This window comes from Mirounga angustirostris, unplaced genomic scaffold (genome assembly GCF_029215605.1).
Source record: "Mirounga angustirostris isolate CCGP_5_RB_7025 unplaced genomic scaffold, mMirAng1.0.hap1 SCAF_1, whole genome shotgun sequence".
NCBI classification, from domain to species: Eukaryota; Metazoa; Chordata; class Mammalia; order Carnivora; family Phocidae; genus Mirounga; species Mirounga angustirostris.
In genome coordinates, this window is record NW_026991709.1 from 121565876 (window position 1) to 121589577 (window position 23702).

Sequence of the window (23702 nt, forward strand, 5' to 3'; positions counted from 1 at the left end):
TGTTGAGCTTGCGCTTCAAATATTTTTTAAGGAAAACTATCCTGTCCGTGAACACTTGCAGCCCTTGGAATTCTCCTTAGTCCTTGCAGTTATTTGTGTGATTTTTTGCTTAATGTGTAACTTAATAGTGGACTGAGGTTCTTGAAGGCAGGGGCTATGGCCGCTTGGCTCTCAATCTTGTTATCTCCCACATCGGCACAGTGCAGGCTCATAGTAGGCTCTGATAAATACTTGTTTAAAGAATGAATGTAGAGCAGGCCTGGGTGAGTTTCAGGTGGTTTCGATTTTCACTGTCACCAGCAGAGAGGGAGGAGGGTTGTTGAGTGGGCCATTGGAGGAGGGCAGTGAGTGGTCCCTGTAGAGAGTGTGCCCAGTGACAATATACAGACATTTGAAGGGATTCTGGGGGGACTCTGAGGGCCCAGAAGATTGGGGGGCATGGGGGCATCGAGGCCCCATTGTGTAATTTCTTCCCCCCGCTTGAGGTTAACGTATTGTTTCATCTTTAGGGTTGGTAAGAGTTGAAGCAGTTTCTAGATGCTGAGCAAGTATGTGAGAGAAGGGGGATAGAGAGGTAAGAGGGAACAATCTATTATTTAGTTTAATCAGTCTGCAAAGTAATAATGACTGAATTCTTAAGCAAATTATGTTATAAGGATTCTGGTTAGTGAGCACTGATTTCTTGTTTGCAACCCTGTATTGAAAGCTCCTGGAAGACAAAGACTTTTCATATTTGTATTATCTTCTAAACCAGTGTCTTGAGCAGAGAGTTTTCAATAAATGTTGAAAGAATGAGGTAGAGGGGAAAAGGGAAAAGGCCCCAGAGTGGAAATTTCCAGTGATGGGACCAGGCTAGCTGAAGACATGTCCCTAATTACTTTTTTTTAGTCCTTAGTTCTTCTAAGAAACAATCCTGGGTCATTGGGCTAGGACCAGGAAACACTGCTTGGGGAGCAGCTCTGTGATACTGTGTAATGAAGGATTATATTTTCTTGTAAAACTTTAGGAATCTGGATATCCTTTATAAGACTGTTAAGGTATAATTTATTGGATGCTTGCTATGTCCTTATATATTGTTACTTGTATTTTTCACAACAGCCCAGTACTTACATTATAGAGAGACCCAAAGCCCTTCAGAAGTTGCCGAGCCAGCATGTGGAGCCAGGCTTGTGGGATTCAAAAAGTTCATGTTAACGGGGCCTGTTATTACAAAAGTGTTAATTGTGCTTGAAGAAATATCTGGACCCTTCCTTAGAGGCCTGGGAAGCTCCTCTGCCCATGGAGCACAGAGTACATTCATGAGGTGTACTCAAGTCTGCACCACGAATAGGCAGTGCAGTCTGATTCCTCAGCTGGCTTGTTCTATATCACTATTTTCTGTTTGGGTATAATTTCTGGGATACCTGGAATTGAACATACCAGTTTGGGCTACATTTTCCACCTACTCATTCCCGGGGCCCAGGACACTGAGGGTAGCATTAGTCACTTGTTACTAGACAGAACTGTTACAGAAAAAGGTCTGAAGAAAATACTGTGAGAGGTATTGAACTTGAGTATAAAATGTATTCAGTCAAGCTGATCCTGCTTTTGACTTTACTATTTTTTTTTCCCTCAAAGTAATCTCTATGCCCAACATGGGGCTCAAACTCACAACCACAAGATCAAGAGTCACATGCTCTTCTGACAGACCCAGCCAGGTGTCCCGTGCTTTTGACTTTATTCTCATTCCCAGATTATTTCCTTGTTTCCCCAGGAAGTACCTAGATGCTGGTTCTTACCTCTTAAACTGCCTCTCACTGATTTGCCCATTGACATCAGTGATTGATTGGATTGATTGACTCCTTTTTTAAGATTTTATTTTTAAGTAATCTCTACACCCAACATGGGGCTCGAACTTACAACCCTGAGATCAAGAGTCACATGATCTACCGACTGAACCAGCCAGGCCATCAGTGATTTTTTTTTTTCATTCACCATCCTCCATGCTTTCATTGGGCCTCCTTTTGAAAAGGGAATTGTTAATGCATTGACTGATCTCCTGAACTTACTTTTTAAACAACGTGAATGGAGATCAAAATAAAAGGGAAAAGTTACATAGTCTGATACCTACAAGACTTAAAATTTTCCACATGCCCTTCCCGTATTGGTCCAGCCTGAACTACTGGCGATATGTTTATTATTTTTATTTTTTTAAGATTTTATTTCTTTATTCATGAGCGACAGAGAGAGAGAGAGAGAGAAAGGCAGAGGGAGAAGCAGGCTCCCCAAGGAGCAGGGCGTGCGACGCAGGACTCGATCCCAGGAGCCCGGGATCTTGACCTGAGCCGAAGGCCGATGCTTAACCATCTGAGCTGCCCAGGTGCCCTGGCGATATGTTTAGAGGAAGAGGCACCGCTGCTTTAGAAACAAGCCCAGGGCTCAAAACTGGCCTCAGAGGAGTGTGTGTCAGAGCCGGTGCCAGTACGCCCAGTCCCCTGCTGCTGGCCGTGCTGCTGCCGCTTAGACATCTTCCTCTCTGCCCAAGGACGCTGTGGCGCTACCTACACAAACAGGGAAGGTGGAGAAGCAGTGAAACAAGGTGATTTTGTAGAACTTCAAACGGGAGAAGCTTGACGGGCTCAGGAGAACGTAGGTGTTGGTTTGAGTCATGTGGAGGCTGGGGTCTGTAGATACACCCTTAATTAGAGCAAGGAGCCAAAGAAGGCAATACATACACATGTTCCAGTTGGTTAAGACTTGGTAAAAATTTGTACCATGTTTATTTAGAGAAACTTAAAAAGTATAGAAAATGATACCCATATTCCTGCTACCTAGAATTGACTGACCATCATTAAATATTGGCTCGTTGAAAAATTTCAACGGAAGAAAACATTGCAGATAAAAACCCTATTGGATTTGCAAGTCCAACACCATTACTTGCTTCTCTTCCTCCAAAGCCAATATGAACATGAATTTGGTGTTTCCTTGTGAGTCCATTTTCTGTAGTTACATACATGAATAGCTCATACCCATTAGAATGGCTGTTGTCAATAAGAAATAACAGGTGTTGGCAAAGATGTGGAGAAAAGGGAACCCTTGTGCACTTTTGGTGGGAATGTATTTTGGTGCAGCTACTATGGAAAACAGTGTGGAGGTTCCTCAAAAATATTAAAAATAGCAGTGCCTGGGTGGCTCAGTCGGTTGTGTTCGACTCTTGATTTCAGCTCAGGTCATGATCTCAGGGTTGTGAGATCGAGCCCTGTGTTGGGCTCTGCGCTGGGTGTGGAGTCTGCTTAAGGTTCTCTCTCTCCCTCTACCCCTCCCTGCCCCTCCAAAAAAAAATTAAAAATAGACTACCATATAATCCAGCAATTCCGCTTCTGGGTATTTCTCTCTCTCTCTCTCTCTCTCACACACACACTTTTATTCAGCCATAAAAAAGGAAATTCTGCCATTTGTGACAACATGGATGGACCTTAAGGACACTATGCTAAGTGAAATTAGACAGAGAATGACAAATATGTCTTTTATAGGTAGAATCTAAAAACCAAAAACAAACTCATAGAGAACAGATAGGTAGTCATCAGAGGTTGAGGGGGGGAGAAATGGGTGGGGGGGGATATAAATTTATTTTAAAAATAATAATGAAAAAGGTGTTTTGCACTATCCCACTTTGAATTATATACTGTTAATATATTATTACTAGTGTATTTAGCTTGTATCTACTATTTTACCTTTTGCTTTCTATTTGTCCCACCTTTGCTCTGCTTTTTGTTCGTCTTTCTTTCATTCTTAAAAGTAGCCTGAATTTTTGTTTTCATATTCCCCTTTTTCTGTCTACTGGTTTGGAAGTCATTGACCCTATTCCTGTTCTTAGAGTGGCTACCCTTAAAATTTTACATTGCACACTTAACAGAGCCTAAACATCCCACTCCTTCTAGATAATACAAGGACCTTGGAATACTCTAACTCCAATGGCTGTCCCCTTTCACCTTGTAAGTAACCTTGTAAGTCTGATCTGCATCTGTCCTTTTTTTCAGCCCACGCATTTGCCTTCATGATCATTATACTGAATTATACAATGTTTGTTTGGATTTATCTACATGTTTGTCATTTTTCTCAACAATCCTTGTCTTCTTTCATCACTTTTCTTCTTTCTAAATTACATACTTAGAACTTCTTTTAATGTAGGTCTATGGTGATTTTTTTAATAAGATTTTATTTATTTGTCAGAGAGAGAGAGCACAAGCAGGGAGAGCTGCATGCAGAACAGCAGGGCAGGCAGAGGGAGAAGCAGGCTCCCCGCGGAGCAGGGAGCCTGATGCGGGGCTCCATCCCAGGACCCTGGGATCATGACCTGAGCCGAAGGCAGCCACTTAACTGACTGAGCCACCCAAGTGTCCCTATGGTGATTTTTTTTTAAGATTTATTTATTTTAGAGAGAGAGAGAGCATGAGTGGGAGAGCAGAGGGAGAGGGAGAGAGAGAATCCTCAAGCAGACTCTCCGCTGAGCGTGGAGCCCCACTGAGGCTTGATCCCACGACCCTGAGATCATGACCTGAGCCAAAATCAAGAACTAGCTGCTTAACTGACTGAGCCACCTAGGCACCCCAGTCTATTGGTGATTTTTTAAAAACTTTATCTTGAGATAATTGTATCTGGTAGCTAGGGAGAGTCACTGACCTAGAACCACTTTAACATGCTTCTAGGGTCCTATCCAATGCAAGAATCTTAGACTCAGTTCCTCCAACTTGCTCCTGGCTCTGCTGGTGCTCCTGAGTAGGCATTTACCATTAGGTAACACCCCTCTCTAAATCCTGCATAGCTTTGGGTTCAGCTCAGAAATTTTTTTTCATCTCCTTTGAGATTTCACTTCCTGGAAAACTGGCAATGAAATAAAAATTATGAGTTTTCTTTAGCAAAAAAAGAAAAAAATTATGAGTAAATGTAGTCATGATAAGATCTTGCTTTTAAAAGTTATTTGAGCTATGCCTGGCTGGCTCAGTCAGTGGAGCATGCAACTCAGGGTTGTGAGTTCGAGTCCCATATTGGGTGTAGAGATTACTTAAAAATAAATCTTAAATATTTATTTATTTATTTATTTATTTACTTCCTTCCTTACTTACTTATGCTACCATGAATGGCAACTGGAAATCTGTGTTAGAGTAAGACAGGATTGTTGTAGGGAGCTCATTCTTTGGAATTCATATCATCGTCATCATTACATTTATTCAGTATTTATTGACAGTCTGTTCTACGGCAAGCACTGGGGAGAATATAACAGTGAGCAGCACTGATGGTTATTCCTCACTTGTGAAGTTTACATTCTAGTGGAGGAGGCACTCACAAAAAATGAGCAATCAGATTGTAGTAAGTTCCCTCCAAAATGGCTCCCAAGGATCCCCACTTTCTGGTATTTACATCCTTGTGTAATCCTCTCATATTTTACCATAGTTGGTCTGTGTGATTAATAGCATATAGCAGAAGTGATGATATGTCACTTCCTGGATGAGGTTATAAAAAAGACTTTTGCGTCTTTCTTAGGTGCTCACACATTCTCTTAGATCACTCCCTCTGTGGGAAGCTGTCATATTGTGGGGGTACTCAGGCAGCCTGTGGAGAGGTCTGCTTGCTAAGTAACAAACTGAGCCCTGCCAATAACCTCATGAGTGAGTTTGGAAGTGAATCCATCAGCCCCAGTTGAACCTTGAAATGACTAACCGTGGCTAACAGGTTGACGGCAACCTCATGAAAGATTCTGTCCGGACCATCCAGCTAAGCCAGTCCTGTATTCCTGATCCACAGACATGTCAAGATAGCAAATGTTTGTTTTAAGCTTCTAATTTTAGGGATAATTTGTTATGCATCAGTAGATAACTAATAGATGAAATAGCTGCAAATTGGAATAAATGCATATTCCCTTATGGTAGAGCAGATGCCCATCAAGAGAAGTGGTATGGTCAAGTGGTTAATGAAATAGGCTTTGGAGCCTGAATGCTGGTTTCAGATCCTGGCTCTGCCACATCCTGGCTGTGTGATCTTAGCAAGTCTTTTTTTTTTTTTTTTTTTTAAGATTTTTTTGTTTCTTTTTGAGAGAGAGAGAGTGCGAGCACAGAGGGAGAGGGAGAAGCAGACTCCCTACTGAGCAGAGCTGACGTGGGGCTCAAACCCAGGACCCTGAGATCATGACCTGAACCAAAGGCAGACACTTAACCGACTGAGCCACCCAGGAGCCCACGTTTTATTTTATTTTATTTTTTAAGATTTATTTGCCACTTTTTTTTTTGATGTCTATTTTCTAATTTGATCATTTGTAGAATGAAGATTAACAGTACTTATGTTAAGGTTGTTGTGAAGAGTCAAGAAGTTAGAAAAAAGTGTGTAGCCCAGAACTTGACACATTTTAAAGGTTATTAATATAACTATTGTTAATCTGTATTCTTGAGCATTTGTTATTAATCTATCTTTTTTTTTTTAAGATTTATTTATGTATTTATTTGAGAGAGAAAGCATGAGCAGAGGGAGGAGTAGATTCCCCACTGAGCCGGGAGCCCGACGTGGGGCTCGATCCCAGGACCCAGGGATCATGACCTGAGCTGAAGGCAGATGCTTAACTGACTTAGCCATCCAGGCACCCCATGTTATTTATCTATTTGTTCGAGCTATTTGCTAATGGTCTTTCATACTGGAAAATGGCTATTGAAGGTGAATGCCCCTGTCTAAATCTGACTCAAATTTAGCAGTGCCATCTACACTGTGTTGAGCACCTACTATGTGCCAGGGACAATTCTAGGTCCTGAACAAAGTAAGATATGATCCATGTCCCCAGAGTTCAAATTCTCATAAGGGAGGCAGAAACAAATGTATTCATGTAATTAAGGGTTCTAAGTCTAAAAGACTTGTGAGTTGAAGAATCTTGAAGAATTTATCACCCAAATGCCATTCGAATTTGGTATACTCCTTGTTATGGAGAGAAACTTGATAGGTCTATGCCTAGGAGAAAATTTGAGAATCAGTTTAGAAGTTCAGAAATGAAAATACCCGTTTTCATTGCTAATGGAGGCTGTAATTTATACTGGGAATACAAAGCACAGAGGAGAGCAGTAAGCTGAAATGAAGACAGGCTTTGGATCTCAGCTTAAATGTCACTTCCTGAGAGAGCCTCCTCCACATACCCCTGTTCTCTTCCTTCCTCTTCATAGCATTTATCATAATTAATGCTTATTTGTGTTTTTTTTTTTCATAAGCACCATGAGGGCAAGAATCTCATCTGGTTTACTCACCACTATAAACACAGCATCTAGTTTGATCTAGGGGCCTAATACATTTTTGTAAATGAATGTTAAATGAGTGTTTAGAACTATTAGCATCCTGGTGGGTCATTGAAGACCCATAGAAAACTTGAGATCAGGATGCCTGGCTGGCTCAGTTGTTAGAGTATGCGACTCTTGATCCTGGGGTTGTGAGTTCGAACCCCATCTTGGGTGTAGAGATTACTTAAAAATAAAATCTTAAAAAAAAAACCCTCGAGATCAATGCAGCAGGATGCTGAGTCAAAGACTGAATTTGTGTGCAGTCTTTTACTTCTCTAGCAAAGAGAGGTGCCGGAAAGGTCTTGATGGTCCATAAGAGGGGGATTCCTTTGGAGGACAGTGCTGTAGAATTTCCCTCCCCTCCACTTGATACACACAAAATCCAGGAGGGATGAGGAGGCTCTCTTGTTAGGAAATAGAGGGTAATCAGCCTTCTTGTGCTTTGAAGACTGTAAAGGATACTGGTGATCTTACATCTAGGATCCATGGTCCTCTTGGCCCTTACAGGACTCCAGTTTTACTCAAGTAGCCATACCCCCCCCTTGCAATTTATGTGACTCAAGGAGCACCCACCCCATTGCCAACTCCAATTATGGTAACCCCTTTTCCCTTCTGGAACCCAATCTTAAGTCTTCTTCACATTTGCTAGGCAGTTACTGATTGGGAGGCAGAGTATGTGCCTGTGTGACCTAATTGGTCAAAAAAACCGGAAGGAAGGATTTTAGATGGAAAAGAAAGTATATGGTCCTGATTGCTCCTGGTAGACATCTGGAAAACCACTTTAGTATGAATTTGAAACCTACCATGTTTAGAGGAGAGCAGAGAGACTAATAGACTGGGTCCTTGATAAGTTGTTGAACCATTGAATTCACCAACCTTAAAGTCTGTTTTGCCAGTTGTGTGAGATAATAAATTTATTTATTGCTTAAGAAGACCATTTGAATCAGCTTTTCTATTATCTGCAGCCAAAATGGTTACAACTGACGTGTAATATTTGACCTCCTGGCTCAATTAGTGCAGCTAGTCAGAAGAGTGGGCAAGTCACCCTATTGTCTTGGAAAAGGCAAGCAGTTGGATTCTGTGTTTCGACGGTTGAAAATGAAAATCTGTTTAACTAGCAGCTATTGCTAGTGAGAATAGCCAGGTAAGGAAAGGGATTGGGGGCAGGGTTGAGAACATGTTTGCGTGGGGCAGACACAGAGATCAAACTCACAGTAACCCCAGCTGCCTAGGAAGAAGGCTAAATATGGGCCTGAAAGTATTGTACCTGAAAAGCTGTGACCCTGAGACTTCTTGTGAGACACATCATGATTAATGCCCTCTGTTGGAGATCCTTGTTGGCCCTTCTGGGACCTGCACAACCACAGGCCTGGAAAATACAGGTCGTCAAACAGCGACACCATGTGGCTGTAAGATGCAACGACAATAGTGGGCCAATGAGACGCCAGGCCTTCCCTTCAGGTGTGTGGAAGTTGTATTTTTCTGCTAGGAATTTTTGGATCACTTAACCCCCATGAGTTTTTGAAAATGGTGTACAGGGACCCTATTTGTAGGTTCTGAATTTATTAAGCTGAGAAATAAAATATTGTGATTTCCTTTTGTGAGGAAAAAAAGCAGTGATCGTATTTGTACATGGTGGAGCTGTTTTTACAGTTTTTATCTGTATTATCAAGATGCATGAAAATTAGGCTTGAAGGCACCCAAACAAAAACCTTTCCATTTTATTAGTTCCTTTGAAAACTTGTCTATGGTTTCCCATCACCCCCTGGATAAAGTCCCAGGTCCTTAGCACACCTCCTTTGGCCTTCCTACTCTGCCTCTCCAGGGATGGAACGTATTACTCAGTTTCGTCAGGAAACCCTCAGTAAGTTCCATTATATTTTTTAAAGGCTTTGGGAGTTAGGTTTTAGGAGAGGGCAGATATGAGCTGTACCAAAGGGGCCCGGGTTTAATGACAAAAAATAATAAGGTTTACTGATTACTTGTGATCTAGGCATTATAATAATGTGCTTTGAAATTATTTAATTTGCACATGAAGTTTTCTCTAAATATCTTTCCTCCCTGTATTGCTGGGGAACTCCTACCGTTCAGAATCATTCGAGTATTCCTCTAAGTTTGCAGTTCTTGAGCTTGGCTGCACACTGGAATCACTTGGGGAGTGGGGAGGGGAGAGACACTATTGACAAACTATTAACACCTGAGTCCCACCCTGGAGATAATGATTTAAGTCGTCTGGGGCTTGAGCACCAAGTTTTCACAGCTCCTCAGGTGATTCTAATATGCAGCCAGGGTTGAGACCCACAGGTCTAGGAAGACTAAAGTGACCCATTTAGATAATTCTTCTCTTTCCCTTCTGTGCCCTGCGCAAACTTCTCTGATTACGCCTATCACACTGATCTTAATTTCAGAGCGTATATTCATCCCCCTAACTAGACTTTGAGCATCTCCGGTCAGCCACCTCTGCATTTCTGGAGCCTCAAATAGGGCCTGACACTTCGTGAAGACTTGAAAATGCTGAACGGGGCGCCTGGGTGGCTCAGTCATTAAGCGTCTGCCTTCGGCTCAGGTCATGATCCCAGGGTCCTGGGATCGAGTCCCACACTGGGCTCCCTGCTCGGCAAGAAGCCTGCTTCTCCCTTTCCCATTCCCCCTGCTTATGTTCCTGCTCTCGCTATCTCTCTGTCAAATAAATAAATAAAATCTTTAAAAAAAAAGTGCGGAACGGAAGGGTAGAATGTCACCAACAAACACATACTGGGGTCCTCCAAATGCCAGGTGTTGCCGTGCTCAGCAAGGTCTGGAACCTACAGAACAGGCTGACTAGTCCTGTAGCAAGGGCTCACAGTCACAGCCTGAGTATGTGTGTGGAGGGCAGTGTGCGGTGGCTACCTTGCCGGGGCCTCATTTTCACCTACCGCCTCAAATATGTATTTCTGCGGTCTCCCGGGCAAATGAGTTTCCAGGCGGCTGTTGACAGCACCTGCAAGGCCAGGGCTTGTCTTCAGTGCGACGGCGGTGCGCAGGCGCACACCGTGAGCTCGGCGCACTCTCGCCTACGGGGCTGCAAGTCCCGCCCCCACAGCGGAGCGAACCGGACGCGGGGCCGACCTAGACCCCTGGGTCCCCGCCCGGAGGTGGGAGAAAACAGCTCCCGCGTTCGGAGGAGCAGCCGAGGCGGGCCCTCTCGCCGCGCTCCAGCTCGACTGGCCGGCCTCCCGCGGCGCCGTAACGGTCGCGGAGGCGGGGCCGGAGGGGGCTGAGTGGGGCCGGGCCGGGCGCGCTGGTGGAGGGAGGCCGCGGCCGAGGAAGGTGAGTGGAGCTGGGGTTCCGCTCCCTGAAGCATCCCCGGGACCGGCCTGGCCTGGTCCGAGAGCATGGGCAGAACGACCCTTGTCCGGGCGCCCAGAGAGCCCGCCGGTTGAAAATCCCTGTATAAGGGTTGCGGTCCTGGACAAACCTGGTTCGAGTCCTGGCTCCCCGGCCTTTGCCATCTTTGGCTGCTCATTTAACGTCTCAGCGCCTCCGTTTCTTTCTTTCTTTCTTTTTTTTTTAAAGATTTTATTTGTTTATTTGACAGAGAGAGAGAGACACACAGCGAGAGAGGGAACACAAGCAGGGGGAGTGGGAGAGCGAGAAGCAGGCTTCCTGCAGAGCAGGGAGCCCGATGCGGGGCTCGATCCCAGGACCCTGGGATCATGACCCGAGCCGAAGGCAGACGCTTAACCGACTGAGCCACCCAGGCGCCCATCGCCTCCGTTTCTTCATGCGTAGCATACAGCTGGTGATTCTTGGCGTTAGGTGTGGGTTGAGAAGGTTGGACGAGGTTGAACGAGGCCGTAAGCGTAAGACTTAGAATGATACCTGGCGCAGACTGGATTGCGGTTAAGTCCTGGGCGATTCCTCCGCATACGAGAGTCGACCAGAGCTCACCCGCTTTGCTTTTCAGTGTCAAGTTGTCGGAGAAGGTTGCTTGGCTAGAGAAGACTCGGAGCGAAAGGGGGATGGATACACGAAGGAGTAGGCGAGTAGCCCTTCCAACGGCTCTTTAGGCTCATTCCCGATTCGGAGGCCCGCTGACTTTCTGCGGAGTCTAAATAGATTCTGTGAAGAAAATCAATGAGGTGGAAATGTCAGAAGGCTGGGATCCGGCACCTAGAGACCGCACAGAAAGGGTTTCTACTACCACTTATTTTCCAACCATAGTAATATTAAGCATTGTGCTGGCATCACCTGCATTGGTTCCAGTCCTCTGCATGAGTTTTTACTTTCTGCATTGCCAGGTAGACTCCGGCCTCCCCCGCCACACCTTGAGGAAGAGGTGGCTGACTGGGGTTTTGTCCGCAGCTTCTGCCTCAGAGGGGGAGAGGCGTGTTCTGGCCCTTTGTGTACCCTCTCCTGGGGCAGAGTGATTGGGTGCAGATGACTTCCAATCCTAACTCCCATTTCCTTATTTGCAGTAGATTCACTTCTTTTTTTTTTTTTTTTAAAGATTTTATTTATTTATTTGAGACAGAGAGAATGAGAGACAGAGAGCATGAGAGGGAGGAGGGTCAGAGGGAGAAGCAGACTCCCCGCCGAGCAGGGAGCCGGATGCGGGACTCGAACCCGGGACTCCAGGATCGTGACCTGAGCCGAAGGCAGTCGCTTAACCAACTGAGCCACCCAGGCGCCCCAGTAGATTCACTTCTTAAGAATTGAGCAGCACGCTGGCATGTTTTTGGAGTAGAGCTTTTGTATTTAATTGACAGAGACTTTGAAAGCATTGCTTGTTCCATTTATTGAAGTCATGTGAAATATATGCTTTTGAGATAGTTAATTACAGATTTTGATGTCTCAATTGAGAAAGAATCATTACAGGCCATGGTTTGTTATTTCCAGCTTTCCCCAAAAAAGTGGTGAAAAATAGTTACATTTATTGGATGATGCTTGTTACCTGGACTTCATACCTATGAAGGGTAAGTTACCAGAGGACTCTTGGAAACCTGGACAGTGCCAGAAGATACAACATGCTTTGCTTCTCTGCATTTGGCTTTTTATGCCATTTACAAACCAACTTGTATCCTGCAACCCCTATTCCCATGGTCTTACTTTAGGTGTGTTTTGGCACTGATTAAAGCTATAGCATCAGCTTTGGCTTTGGAAAACATTTGGTCTCTGCCTGTGACTCAAAGTTCCAGATCTGTGTCCTGTCACAGCTTATAGTGGGGGAAAATGCTGGTGCACACTATCAGCACATTAATATCCCAGCATGGATCTCTGGAAAGGAGGGCTTGGTCACAGGTGGAATTGAGACAGTTTTTCTTCCTGCCTTTGCCTTTTGTGTTTAGTGGTATTTGTCTGAGGGTGCTTCATTTTAGTACCCTTGCAAATGAGAATAATCTACCTTTGTAGCCAGAAGTCAGAATTGATGATAGGTTATGATAAATCTGGACTCCCAGCTAAATGTTTCAACAAAGCAGGGAGAGGAAAGAAGAGAAGGGAGAAGACACATGGTGATGAGCGTCGAGTCCATCAGTGGTTACTTAAGTTGTTCCTATTTGAGTTCAGTGTTTACATAGATGCTTGCTCTGGGAGTGACACAAGACCATTCTTAGTAGGAAGTTGAACATTTTAAGATTTTGGTTTCTTTATCTTTTTGAAATCTAGATGAAGATCCAGTTTCGGACGTGAGACTCACTGGGTGATCATTTCATTGAGATCAACTTAAATGAACAGGTGAAAAGTGCAAGAGGAATGTGCTCTGACTGAGGTATGTCTAATGTGATAGATAACTCTCTCTGGATGTTGGGAGGCCATGGAAAAGACCTATTATTTGTTGAATACTATAATAGATACATTGCATATATTTCCTTCTGATCTCCTGATAATCCTATCAGGTAGATATTTTAAACTCAGGTAAGGAAACTGAAGCCCAGAGAGGTTAAGTAACTACATTAATTCACATAGTTGGTGGTCACCAACTCTAATCACCAACTCTGTCCTGCTATGAGCCAGGCACTGTTCTATTTTCTTTCTATATTAACTCCTAATTTCCATAACACCCCTATGAGCCAAGTACTTTTACAATCTTCATTTTATGATAATGAGATCAGGGCACAGAGTCATTAGTATTTTCCTGGCTGTGTGGCAGAATCCACAATTCAAATCCAGTCAGCCTGGCTACAGAGCTATACCAGCTTTCCTTTGGTTAGGGTTTTCATTACTTTTGTTTTTATTATTTAATAAAAATTTTTTTATTATAAAATGAGTTTTTATTAAGTCAAACAGAAAAGAACACATGTACCAAATGTGTAGCTTAATAAATTATTAAAATAAGATGATACAACTCAGATCAGGGTGTAGAATCGTGCTCACCATGCCAGAGCCCCTCTATTGCTCCATGTCAATCACAGTTACTTCTGTACTCCCATTAGTAGCCATTCTTCTGACTTCTATAGTAATTGCTTCCTTGTGTTTGAGTTTTTTTTTCATAAATTTATATTTCTAGACACTGTAGTGTAGCCTTGCTGATTAAAAAAATTTTTAAGAACTTTTTTTTTTAAAGATTTTATTTATTTTAGAAAGAGAGAATGAACGGGGAGAGGAGCAGAGAGGGAGGGAAAGGGAAAGACTCTCAAGCAGACTCCTTCTGAGCGTGGAGCCTCATACTGGGCTCCATCTCATGACCCTGAGATCATGACCTAAGCTGAAACCAAGAGCAAGATACTTAACCAACTGAGCCACCCAGTTCCCCCTTAAAAACTCTTTTAAAATATCTTAAAAAAATCTTTTAAAAGATCTGTAGTTTTCCAGGGTGCCTGGGTTGTGCAGTCAGTTGAGCATCTGACTCTTGGTTTTGGCTCAGGTCGTGATCTCAGGGTTATAAGATTGAGCCCCGCGTTTGGCTCCATACTCAGCCTGGAAAGTCTGCTTGAGACTTTCTCTCAAATAAATAAATCTTCTAAAAAAATCTGTAGGTTTTCTCTTTATTCCTTCCTTTCCCTTATAGTTTATCTGATGCAGAATCTGGGTTTGACTTATATATCCTATAGTCTGGATTTTGCTGATTATAAATTCATGTACAATTCAATACGTTCTGCCCTGGGTAACTCCTGCACATTGGTAGCTGGATCCAGGACTGGATCAGACTCAGATTCAAGTCCTTTGGCAGTTCTTTAAGCGGTGTTTCGCAAGACCATTGGAGGTGCCTATGTTTCTCTTTGTGATCTCAGCAACTCTTGATACTTCATGCCTGTATCTATTCATTTAAGGTTGCAAAATAGTGGTATTTTAATTCTATCCTGTTTTTTTTTTTTTCTTATTAATTGGCATACTAGTCCCTTATTTATCATCTGGATACACAGCTGTACAATTCCTTTAGGACAGGCAGCATAAATGCTTGATTCTTTCCATTTATGTTCCTTATCTTCTGAAGACCATTCTTTTTAGAAAATCTAATGTCAGTATAAGGTCATGAACTTAAACATATTTGTTGGGTTTTAGTTCATTGCAATCATTATCATTATCGAAGCTCATGTTGTCTCATCTTTGCCCTGCGGGGAGCCTATTTAAGCCTGTTCTTTTGATATGACCCTTAATAGTCTGATAGCTTGTTATCTGATAGCTTGAATGCTCTGTCCCAAATCTGAAATCATCCATTTCTTCAAAAAAACTCTGGGTTTTTTTTTTTTTTTTTTTTTTAGAGGGAAATTGCATTTCAGGGTCATAATCTGTATGCTAGGGATCCATAGTCATTGTTTGAGGCTTTTCGGTAGGCAGAGCTAGAATTCCTACATCTATTTATATAGAGACACACACACATTAAAGATTAAGTATCTCATGAGTGCATATAAATACTTTCAATACAAATTGAGACTATAGAGCTTTTATTTAATTTCTCTATTATATCTATAACCCCATTTTTTTTTTTTTAAGATTTTTTATTGTTTGACAGCACAAGCAGAGGAGTGGGGGAGGGAAAAGCAGGCTCCCCACTGAGCAGGGAGCCCAGTGCAGGGCTGGATCCCAGGGCCCCGGGATCATGACCTGAGCCAAAGGCAGATGCTGAACCATCCAGGTGCCCCTGTATATCATTTTGGTTACCCAATGCTCCTTTATTAGGTTCCTCAGGAAGGAATATCCCCTAAGTTCTTGTATGTGGATAAAAGCTTGTGTTCTTTATACTTGAAAGGCAGTTTTGCTGATATAAAGTCCTTGGTTCACACTCTTTTCCTTGAGTTTCTTAAATATATTACTCTTTTTCTTCTGGTATAAAGCATTGATATCAAAGCCAGATGATAATCTAATATTTTTTCCCCTTATAAGTCATTGTTCTTTTTTTCTAGATGACCAGAGAATTTTTTCTTTGAAGTCTAGTAATTTTATTAGGATGGGTTAGTATTCTCAAGTATGTGATATGCTCTTTCCATATGTAATTTCAAATGTATATATTTTTTCATTTCAGGAAAGTTTTATTTTTTAAACAGCTTTATTGAGATACAAGTGATCTACAATAAGCTGCACATATTTAAAGTGTACTATTTGATAAGTTTTGACATATATATATATATATGTCAAACCATCACACAATCAAGATTGGGCATATATCCATCACCCCAAAAATTCCCTTTTTCCCCTTTGTGGTCCATCTTTCCAGCCTCTTGTTCCCCTAGCCACCACTGATCTACTTATATTAGATTAGTTTTTGTTTTCTATTTTCTAGAATTTTATATAAATGGAGTCATACAGTATGTAAATCTTTGGCTTCTTTTACTCAGTGTAAGTGTTGTCTGGTTCATATGTGTTGTTGCATATATCAATAGTTTATTCCTTTTTTTTGAAGGTTTATTCCTTTTTATTGCTGAGAGGTATTCCATTGTGTGCATATACTAGTTTGTGTATCCATTCAGCTTTGATGGACATTTGAGTTGTTTTCAGTTCCTGGCTATTACAGATAAATCTCTTAACTTTTATGTACAAGTCTTTGTGTGGTCATATGCTTTCATTTCTCTTGGGTAAATACCTAGGAATGGGATGGCTGGGTCTTAGGTGTATAGTTAACCTTTTAAAAGAACTGCCAAAGTGTTTTTCAAAGTGGTTGTCCTATTTTACATGACCATCAGCAGTGTATCTGAGTTCCAGTTCCTTCATGTTAAGAGTCTGTTTTTTTGGTTTGTCTCTTTTTTATCCCTTTGCTCTATTTTGTTTCTTAAATTCTACATGAGTGAAATCATATGGTATTTGTATTTCTCTGAGTGACTTATTTCACTTAGCATAATACCCACTAGGTTCATACATATTGTTTTATAGCCGAATAATATTCCATTGGATATATATTGCATCTTCTTTTTCCATTCGTCTATCAATGAACACTTGGGCTGCTTCAGGAGTTTGGCTATTGTAAATAATAGCCAAACCCTTAGTTTATAGCAGGACTATACATGTAAAGGGTGCATGTATTCCTTTGAATTAGTGTTTTTATATTTTTTGAATAAATACCCAGTAGCATGATTACTGGATCATAGGGTGGTTCTATTTTTAATTTTCTGAGGAACCTCCATATCGTCTCACACAGTGACTGTACCAGTTTGCATTCCCACCAATGGTGCACAAGGATTCCTTTTTCTTTTCTTTTTTTTTTTTAATTTTTTTTAAGATTTTATTTATTTGCGAGAGAGAATGAGAGACAGAGAGCATGAGAGGGAGGAGGGTCAGAGGGAGAAGCAGACTCCCTGCTGAGCAGGGAGCCTCCTTTTTCTCTACATCCTTGTCAGTACTTGAGTTTTTGATTTTAGCCATTCTGAGAGGTATGAGATAATACATCATTGTGGTTTTGGTTTGCATTTCCCTGATGATGAGTGATATTGAGCATGTTTTCATGTGCCTGTTGGCCATCTGTATGTCATCTTTGAAGAAATGTCTGTTTATGTCCTCTGCCCATTTTTAATTGGATTATTTGTTTTTTCGGTATCGGGTTGTATAAGGTCTTCAAATGTTTTGGATACTAACCCTTTATCAGATATGTCATTTGCAAATATCTTCTCTCATTCTGTAGGTTGCTTTTTAGTTTGGTTGGTTGTTTCCGTTGCTGTTTTTATGGTTTCAGGTCTGCATTTAGGTCTTTAATCCATTTTGAGTTTATTTTTGTGTATGGTGTAAGAAAGTAGTCCAGTTTCATTCTTTTACATGTAGCTGTCCAGTTTTCCCAACACCATTTATTTATTTATTTTAAAGATTTTATTTATTTATCTGACAGAGAGACACAGCAAGAGAGGGAACACAAGCAGGGGGAGTGGGAGAGGGAGAAGCAGGCTTCCCACTGAGCAGGGAGCCCGATGCGGGGCTCGATCCCAGGACCCTGGGATCATGACCTGAGCCGAAGGCAGACGTTTAATGACTGAGCCACCCAGGCTCCCCCCCAACGCCATTTATTGAAGAGACTGTTTTTCCCTTTGCATATTCTTTACTCCTTTGTTGAAAATTAACTGACCATATAATTGTGGGCTTATTTCTGGGTTTTCTTTTTTTTTTTTTTTTAAGTAATCTCTACACCCAACATGGGGCTTGAACTCACAATCCCGAGATCAAGAGTCACGTGCTCTCCCAGCTGAGTCAGCTAGGTACCCCTGTTTCTGGGTTTTCTATTCTGTTCTACTGATCTATGTGTTTGTTTTTGTTCCAGTACCATACTGTTTTTTTTTTTACTATAGTTTTTGTGATATAATTTGAAATATGGAATTGTGATACCTCTAGTTTTGTTTTTTCTTTTTCAAGATTGCTTTGGCTATTTAAAGTCTTTTGTGGTTCCATACAGATTTTAAGATTGTTCTAATTCTGTGAAAAATGCTATTGGTGTTTTGATAGGGATTACATTAAATGTGTAGATTGCTTTAGGTAGCATAGACAAATTTTTTTTTTTTTTAAAGATTTTATTTATTTATTTGAGAGAGAGAATGAGACAGAGAGAGAGAGCACGAGATGGGGGAGGGTCAGAGGGAGAAGCAGGCTCCCCGCCAAGCTGGGAGCCTGATGTGGGACTCGATCCCGGGACTCCAGGATCATGACCTGAGCCGAAGGCAGTCGCTTAACCAACTGAGCCACCCACGCGCCCGGTAGCATAGACAATTTAACAATATTTGTTCTCCTAATCCATGAGCGTGGATTGTCTTTCCATTTCTTTGTGTTGTCTTAATTTCTTTCATCAGCGTTTTACAGTTTTCAGAGTACAGGTCTTTCATCTCCTGGTTAAGTTTATTTCTAGATATTTTATTATTTTTGGTGCAATTGTAAATAGGATTGTTTCTTTTTATTTATTTATTTATTTATTTTTAAGATTTATTTATTTATTTATTTATTTATTTATTAGAGAGCAAGCGAGAGAGAAACAGCATGAGAGAGGAGAGGGTCAGAGGGAGAAGCAGGCTCCCCACTGAGCCGGGAGCCCGATGTGGGACTCAATCCCAGGACCCTGGGATCATGACCTGAGCCGAAGGCAGTCGCTTAACCAACTGAGCCACCCAGGCGCCCGGATTGTTTCTTTTTAAAGATTCATTTATTTGAGAGAGAGAGAGAGCACACGTGTGCAAGTGAGAGAGAGCACATGGTGTGGGGAGGGGCAGAGGAAGAGGGAGAGAAAGAATCCCAAGCAGACTCTCAGCTGAGCGGAGCCGGATGCAGGGCTCCATCACTCCATCTCATAACCGTGAGATCATGACTTAAGGTGAAATCAAGAGTTGGATCCTTAACCGACTGAGCCACCCAGGTGCCCTGGGATTGTTTTCTTAATTTCTTTTTCTGCTGCTTCATTATTAGTGTATAGAAATACAACAGATTTCTCTACAGTGATTTTGTATCCTGCGACTACTGAATTCATTTATCAGTTCTAGTAGTTTTGGGGTGGAGTCTTTAGGGTTTTCTATAGATAGTATCATGTCATCTGCAAATAATAAAAGTTTTACTTCTTCCTTACCATTTTGGATGCTTTTAATTTCTTTTTGTTTTTAGATTGCTGTGGCTAGGACTTCCAGTACTATGTTGAATAAAAGCGGTGAGAGTGGATATCCTTGTCCTCTTCCTGACCTTAGAGGAAAAGCTCTCAGTTTTTCCCCATTGAGTATGAAGTTAGCTATGGATTTTTCATATATAGCCTTTATTATGTTGAGGCATTTTTCCTCTAAACCTACTTTGTTGAGGGTTTTTATCATGAATGGATGTTGTACTTTGTCAAATGCTTTTAATTTATCCATTGAAATGATCATATGGTTTTTATCCTTTCTCTTGTTGCTGTGATGTATCACATTGATTGATTTGTGAATATTGAACTAACCTTGCATCCCAGGAATAAATCCCACTTGATTTTGGTGAATGATTTTTTTAATGTATTGCTAGATTCAGTTTGTCAGTATTTTGTTGAGGATTTTTGCATCTATGTTCATCGGAGATATCAGCCTGTAGCTCTCTTTTTGTAGTGTCTTTTTTTTTTTTTTAATTAAAAAAACTTTTTTTTTAAGATTTTATTTATTTTTTCACAGAAAGAGAGAGCAAGAGAGGGAAGACAAGCAGGGGGAGTGGGAGAGAGAGAAGCAGTCTTCCCACTGAGCAGGGAGCCCGATGCGGGCCTCAATCCCAGGACCCTGGGATCATGACCTGAGCCAAAGGCAGATGCTTAATGACTGAGCCACCCAGGTGCGCTGTAGAGTCTTTACCTGGTTTTGGTATCAGAGCCTCATAGAATGAGGCCATTGTTTGTTACTAACTGGCCTCATAGAATGAATTTGGAAGTTTACTTTCCTCTTCTATTTTTTATTTTTATTTTTTTAAAGATTTTATTTATTTATTTGACAGAGAGACACAGTGGGAGAGGGAACACAAGCAGAGGGAGTGGGAGAGGGAGAAACAGGCTTCCTGCGGAGCAGGGAGCCCGATGTGGGGCTCAATCCCAGGACCCTGGGACCATGACCTGAGCCGAAGGCAGACGCTTAACGACTGAGCCACCCAGGCACCCCTCCTCTTCTATTTTTTAGAAAAGTTTGAGAAGAATAGGTATTAACTCTCTTTAAATGTTTGGTAGAATTCCCCTATGAAGTGGTCTGGTTCTGGGCTTTATTTTTTTGGGAGTTTTTTTTTGTTTGTTGGGAGTGTTTTTTTCTAGCTCCGTTAGGTATAAGGTTAGGTTGTTTGAGATTTTTCTTGCTTCTTGAGATTGGCCTGTATTGCTATAAACTCTCTTAGAAGAGATGATTTTGCTGCATCTCAAAGATTTTGGACCATTGTGATTTCATTTTTCGTTTGTTTTCATGTAATTTTTATTTCTTCTTTGATTTCTTGGTTGACCCATTCACTGTTTAGTAGCATGTTATTTAACCTCCATGTATTTGTGCTCCAGATTTTTTCTTGTAGTTGATTTCTAGTTTTATAGTGTTGTGGTCAGAGAAGATGTATAATATGACTTCGATCTTTTTGAGTTTGTTGAGACTTGTTTTGTGGCTTAATATGTGATATGTTCTGCTCATGTTCCATGTGCACTTGAAAAGAATGTGTAATCTGCTGTTTGTGGTTGGGATGTTCTTAATATATCTGTTAGACCCATCTAGTCCAGTGCGTCATTCAAAGGCACTGTTTCCTTGTTGATTTTCTGTTTGGATGATCTGTCCATTGTTGTAAGTGGGGTGTTAAAGTCCCCTGCTATTATTGTATTATTATCAATTACTTCCATTGTTTGTTACTAACTGTCTTATGTATTTGGGTGCTCCCATGTTAGCTGCATAAATATTTACAATTGTTATATCCTCTTATTGTATTGTTCCCTTTTTTATTATACACTCCTTTGTCTGTTGTTACAGTTTTTGTTTTAAAGCCTCTTTTGTCCAGGGGCACCTGGGTGGCTCAGTCAGTTAAATGTCTGCCTTCAGCTTGGTCATGATTCCGGAGTGCCGGGATTGAGCCACGCATTGGGCTCCCTGCTCAGCGGGGAGTCTGCTTCTCCCTCTGCCCCTCACCCCACTCGTGTTCTCTCTCTCAAATAAATAAATAAAATCTTTTAAAAAATGTGTTAAAATATATTTTGTCCAGTAGAAGTATTGCTACCCCAGCTTCCCCATGCCCTCACTTTCAATCTGCAGGTGTCTTTACATCTGAAATGAGTCTTTTATAGGCAGCATACAGTTGGGTCTTGGTTTTTGTTTTTTTTAAATCCACTCTGTCACCGTATGTGTTTTGATTTGAGCACTTAGTCTATTTGCATTCAAAATATTTCTTGATAGGTATGTATTGCCATTTTGTTACTTGTTTTGTGGTTGTTTTAGTAGTTTTTCTCTGATTTTCTGTTGTTCTCTTTCATAGTTTGTTGACTTTCTTTAATGATATACTTGGCTTTCTATCTCTTTATCCTTTGCATATTTATTACTGGTTTCTGATTTGTGGTTACTGTTATGTTTGTATATAACATCATCTGTGTCTAACAGTCTATGATAGGTTTGCGGTCACAAGTTTGAACCCATTTTTTACTTTTGTCCTCTCCACATTTTAGGTATATGGTGTTATATTTTATATCCTTCTATTTTATGAATCCCTTGCATGATTTTTACAGAAATACTTATTTTTACTGCTTTTATATTTTTTACTTTTCATATTCTCACTTATGGTCCTTTCCATTCATTTAATATTTCTTATAGGGCTGGCTTAATGGTCATGAATTCCTTTAGTTTATTTGTTTGAGAAAGTCTTTATTTCTCCTTCTTTTGTGAACGATAGCCTTGCTGGATAGAGTATTCTTGACTGCAGGTTTTTCCCTACTAGCACTTTGAATATATCATGTCACTCTCTTCTGGCCTGCACAGCTTCTGCTGAAAAATTTGCTGATAGCCTTATACTTACGTGTAAGTGTCTTTTCTTTTATTGCTTTTAATTTTTTTTCTTTATCACTACTTTTTGCCATTTTAATGATGTGTTTTGTTGTGGACCTCCTTGGGTTGAATTTTTTGGGGAATCTCTGTGCCTTCTGGATCTAGATATCTGTTTCTTCCTTAGATTAGGAAAGTTTTCAGCTATTATTTTTTCAAATAAATTTCTGCCCCCTTTTCTATCTCTTCTTTTGAGATTCCTGTAATGCAAATGTTATTATGCTTGATGGAGTCACTGAGTTCCCTGAGTATATTCTCAATTTGCATATTTTGTTTGCTCAGCTTGGTTACTTTTCATTACTGTCTTCCCGGTCATTAATTTGTTCCTCTGCTTTCTCTAGCCTGCTATTTATTCCATGTAGTGTATTTCTAATTTGATTTGTTGTGTTCTTCATCTCTGATTGGTTGTTTTTTTTTTTTTATCTTTTTGTTAAGGTCCTCACTAATGTCCTCCACTCTTTTCTCAAGTCCAGTGAGTATCTTCATTACTTTAAATTCTCCATCAGGCATATTACTTGTATCCATTTCACTTAGGTCTTTTGTTGGTGTTTGGTCCTGTTCTTTCATTTGGGCATATTTTCTGTCTTCTCATTTTGTCTAACGCTCTGTGTTTGTTTCTTTGTGTTTGGAGTCAGCTATGTCTCTTGCTTTTGATGGTAATAGTCTTTTGAAGAAGAAGCCCTGTAGCTCCCTGCAGTGCGGTGTCCCCTGTTCCCTAGGACCTGGTGCTTCAGGGAGTGTCTCCTGTGTGTGTTGCTTGTGCTCTGCTGTTGAGTCCTGGTTGAAAAACTGAAGGTTTTTCCTTCGGTCCAGTTGTCTGTAGAGGTTCTCTTTGCTTGTTGTGGGAAGTGTTTGGTCCCCTGCCGAGTGGGCTGTGTTTTAACAAAGTGTGTTGTAGTTAGTCTGTGAAATGAGTCCTGCCACTGCTGCTGCTGCTGTAGCTGAGGTCCTACAAAACCCGTGGATTAGGAGATGTGGTGCTGGCGAGGTTTGCGCTGGTGTTCTTGGGAGGAGGCCTGCAAGACTGGGACTGAGGCAAGCATGACTGGGAAGGGTGGGTCCACTGAAGTGTGGTATGGGGAGATGGGGCTGGTGTAAGCAAGTGAGTGTTGGTATCTGTGATGTTTTTGCTGAAAAATTAGCTGATAGCCTTATGGGGTCTCCCTTGTATGTAACTGTTTCTTTTTGGTGTTTTAAAAATTCTCTCTTTATCATTACTTTTTGCTGTTTGACCTGTTATGTGTTTGATGGTGGAACTCCCTGGGTTAACTTCATTAGGGCCTTTGTGTCCTTCCTGGACCAGGGTGTCTGTTTCCTTCCCCAAATTGGGAAGGTTTTCAGCTATTATTTCTTCTAGTAAGTTTTCTGCCTCCTTCTCTCTCTCTTCTCCTTCAGGGATCTCTATTATGTGAATGTTATTATGCTTGATTATGTTGCAGAGTTCCCTCCTCTATTCTCATTTTTTATTATTCTTTTTTCTTTTTGCTGTACAGTTTGGTTGCTTTGTATTTTTCTGTCTTCCAGATAGCTA

At 41.2% G+C, this 23702-nt stretch overlaps 1 protein-coding gene across 10 annotated transcripts in view; it reads left to right on the forward strand.

Moving 5' to 3' along the window:
- CEP70 (centrosomal protein 70) overlaps positions 1-23702 on the forward strand; it is a 107708-nt gene that overhangs the window by 391 nt on the left and 83615 nt on the right. For 3 of the 10 annotated variants that reach the window (XM_064587264.1, XM_054504391.2, XM_064587286.1), the window contains exons 2-3: positions 12171-12247; positions 12939-13041. The gene's annotated coding sequence lies outside the window, so the exon portion shown is untranslated. Of the gene's footprint in view, positions 1-10347; positions 10602-12170; positions 12248-12938; positions 13042-23702 lie in introns of those variants that run through there. The other 7 variants (XM_045903677.3, XM_064587239.1, XM_064587273.1 and 4 more) reach the window with 4 other exon arrangements.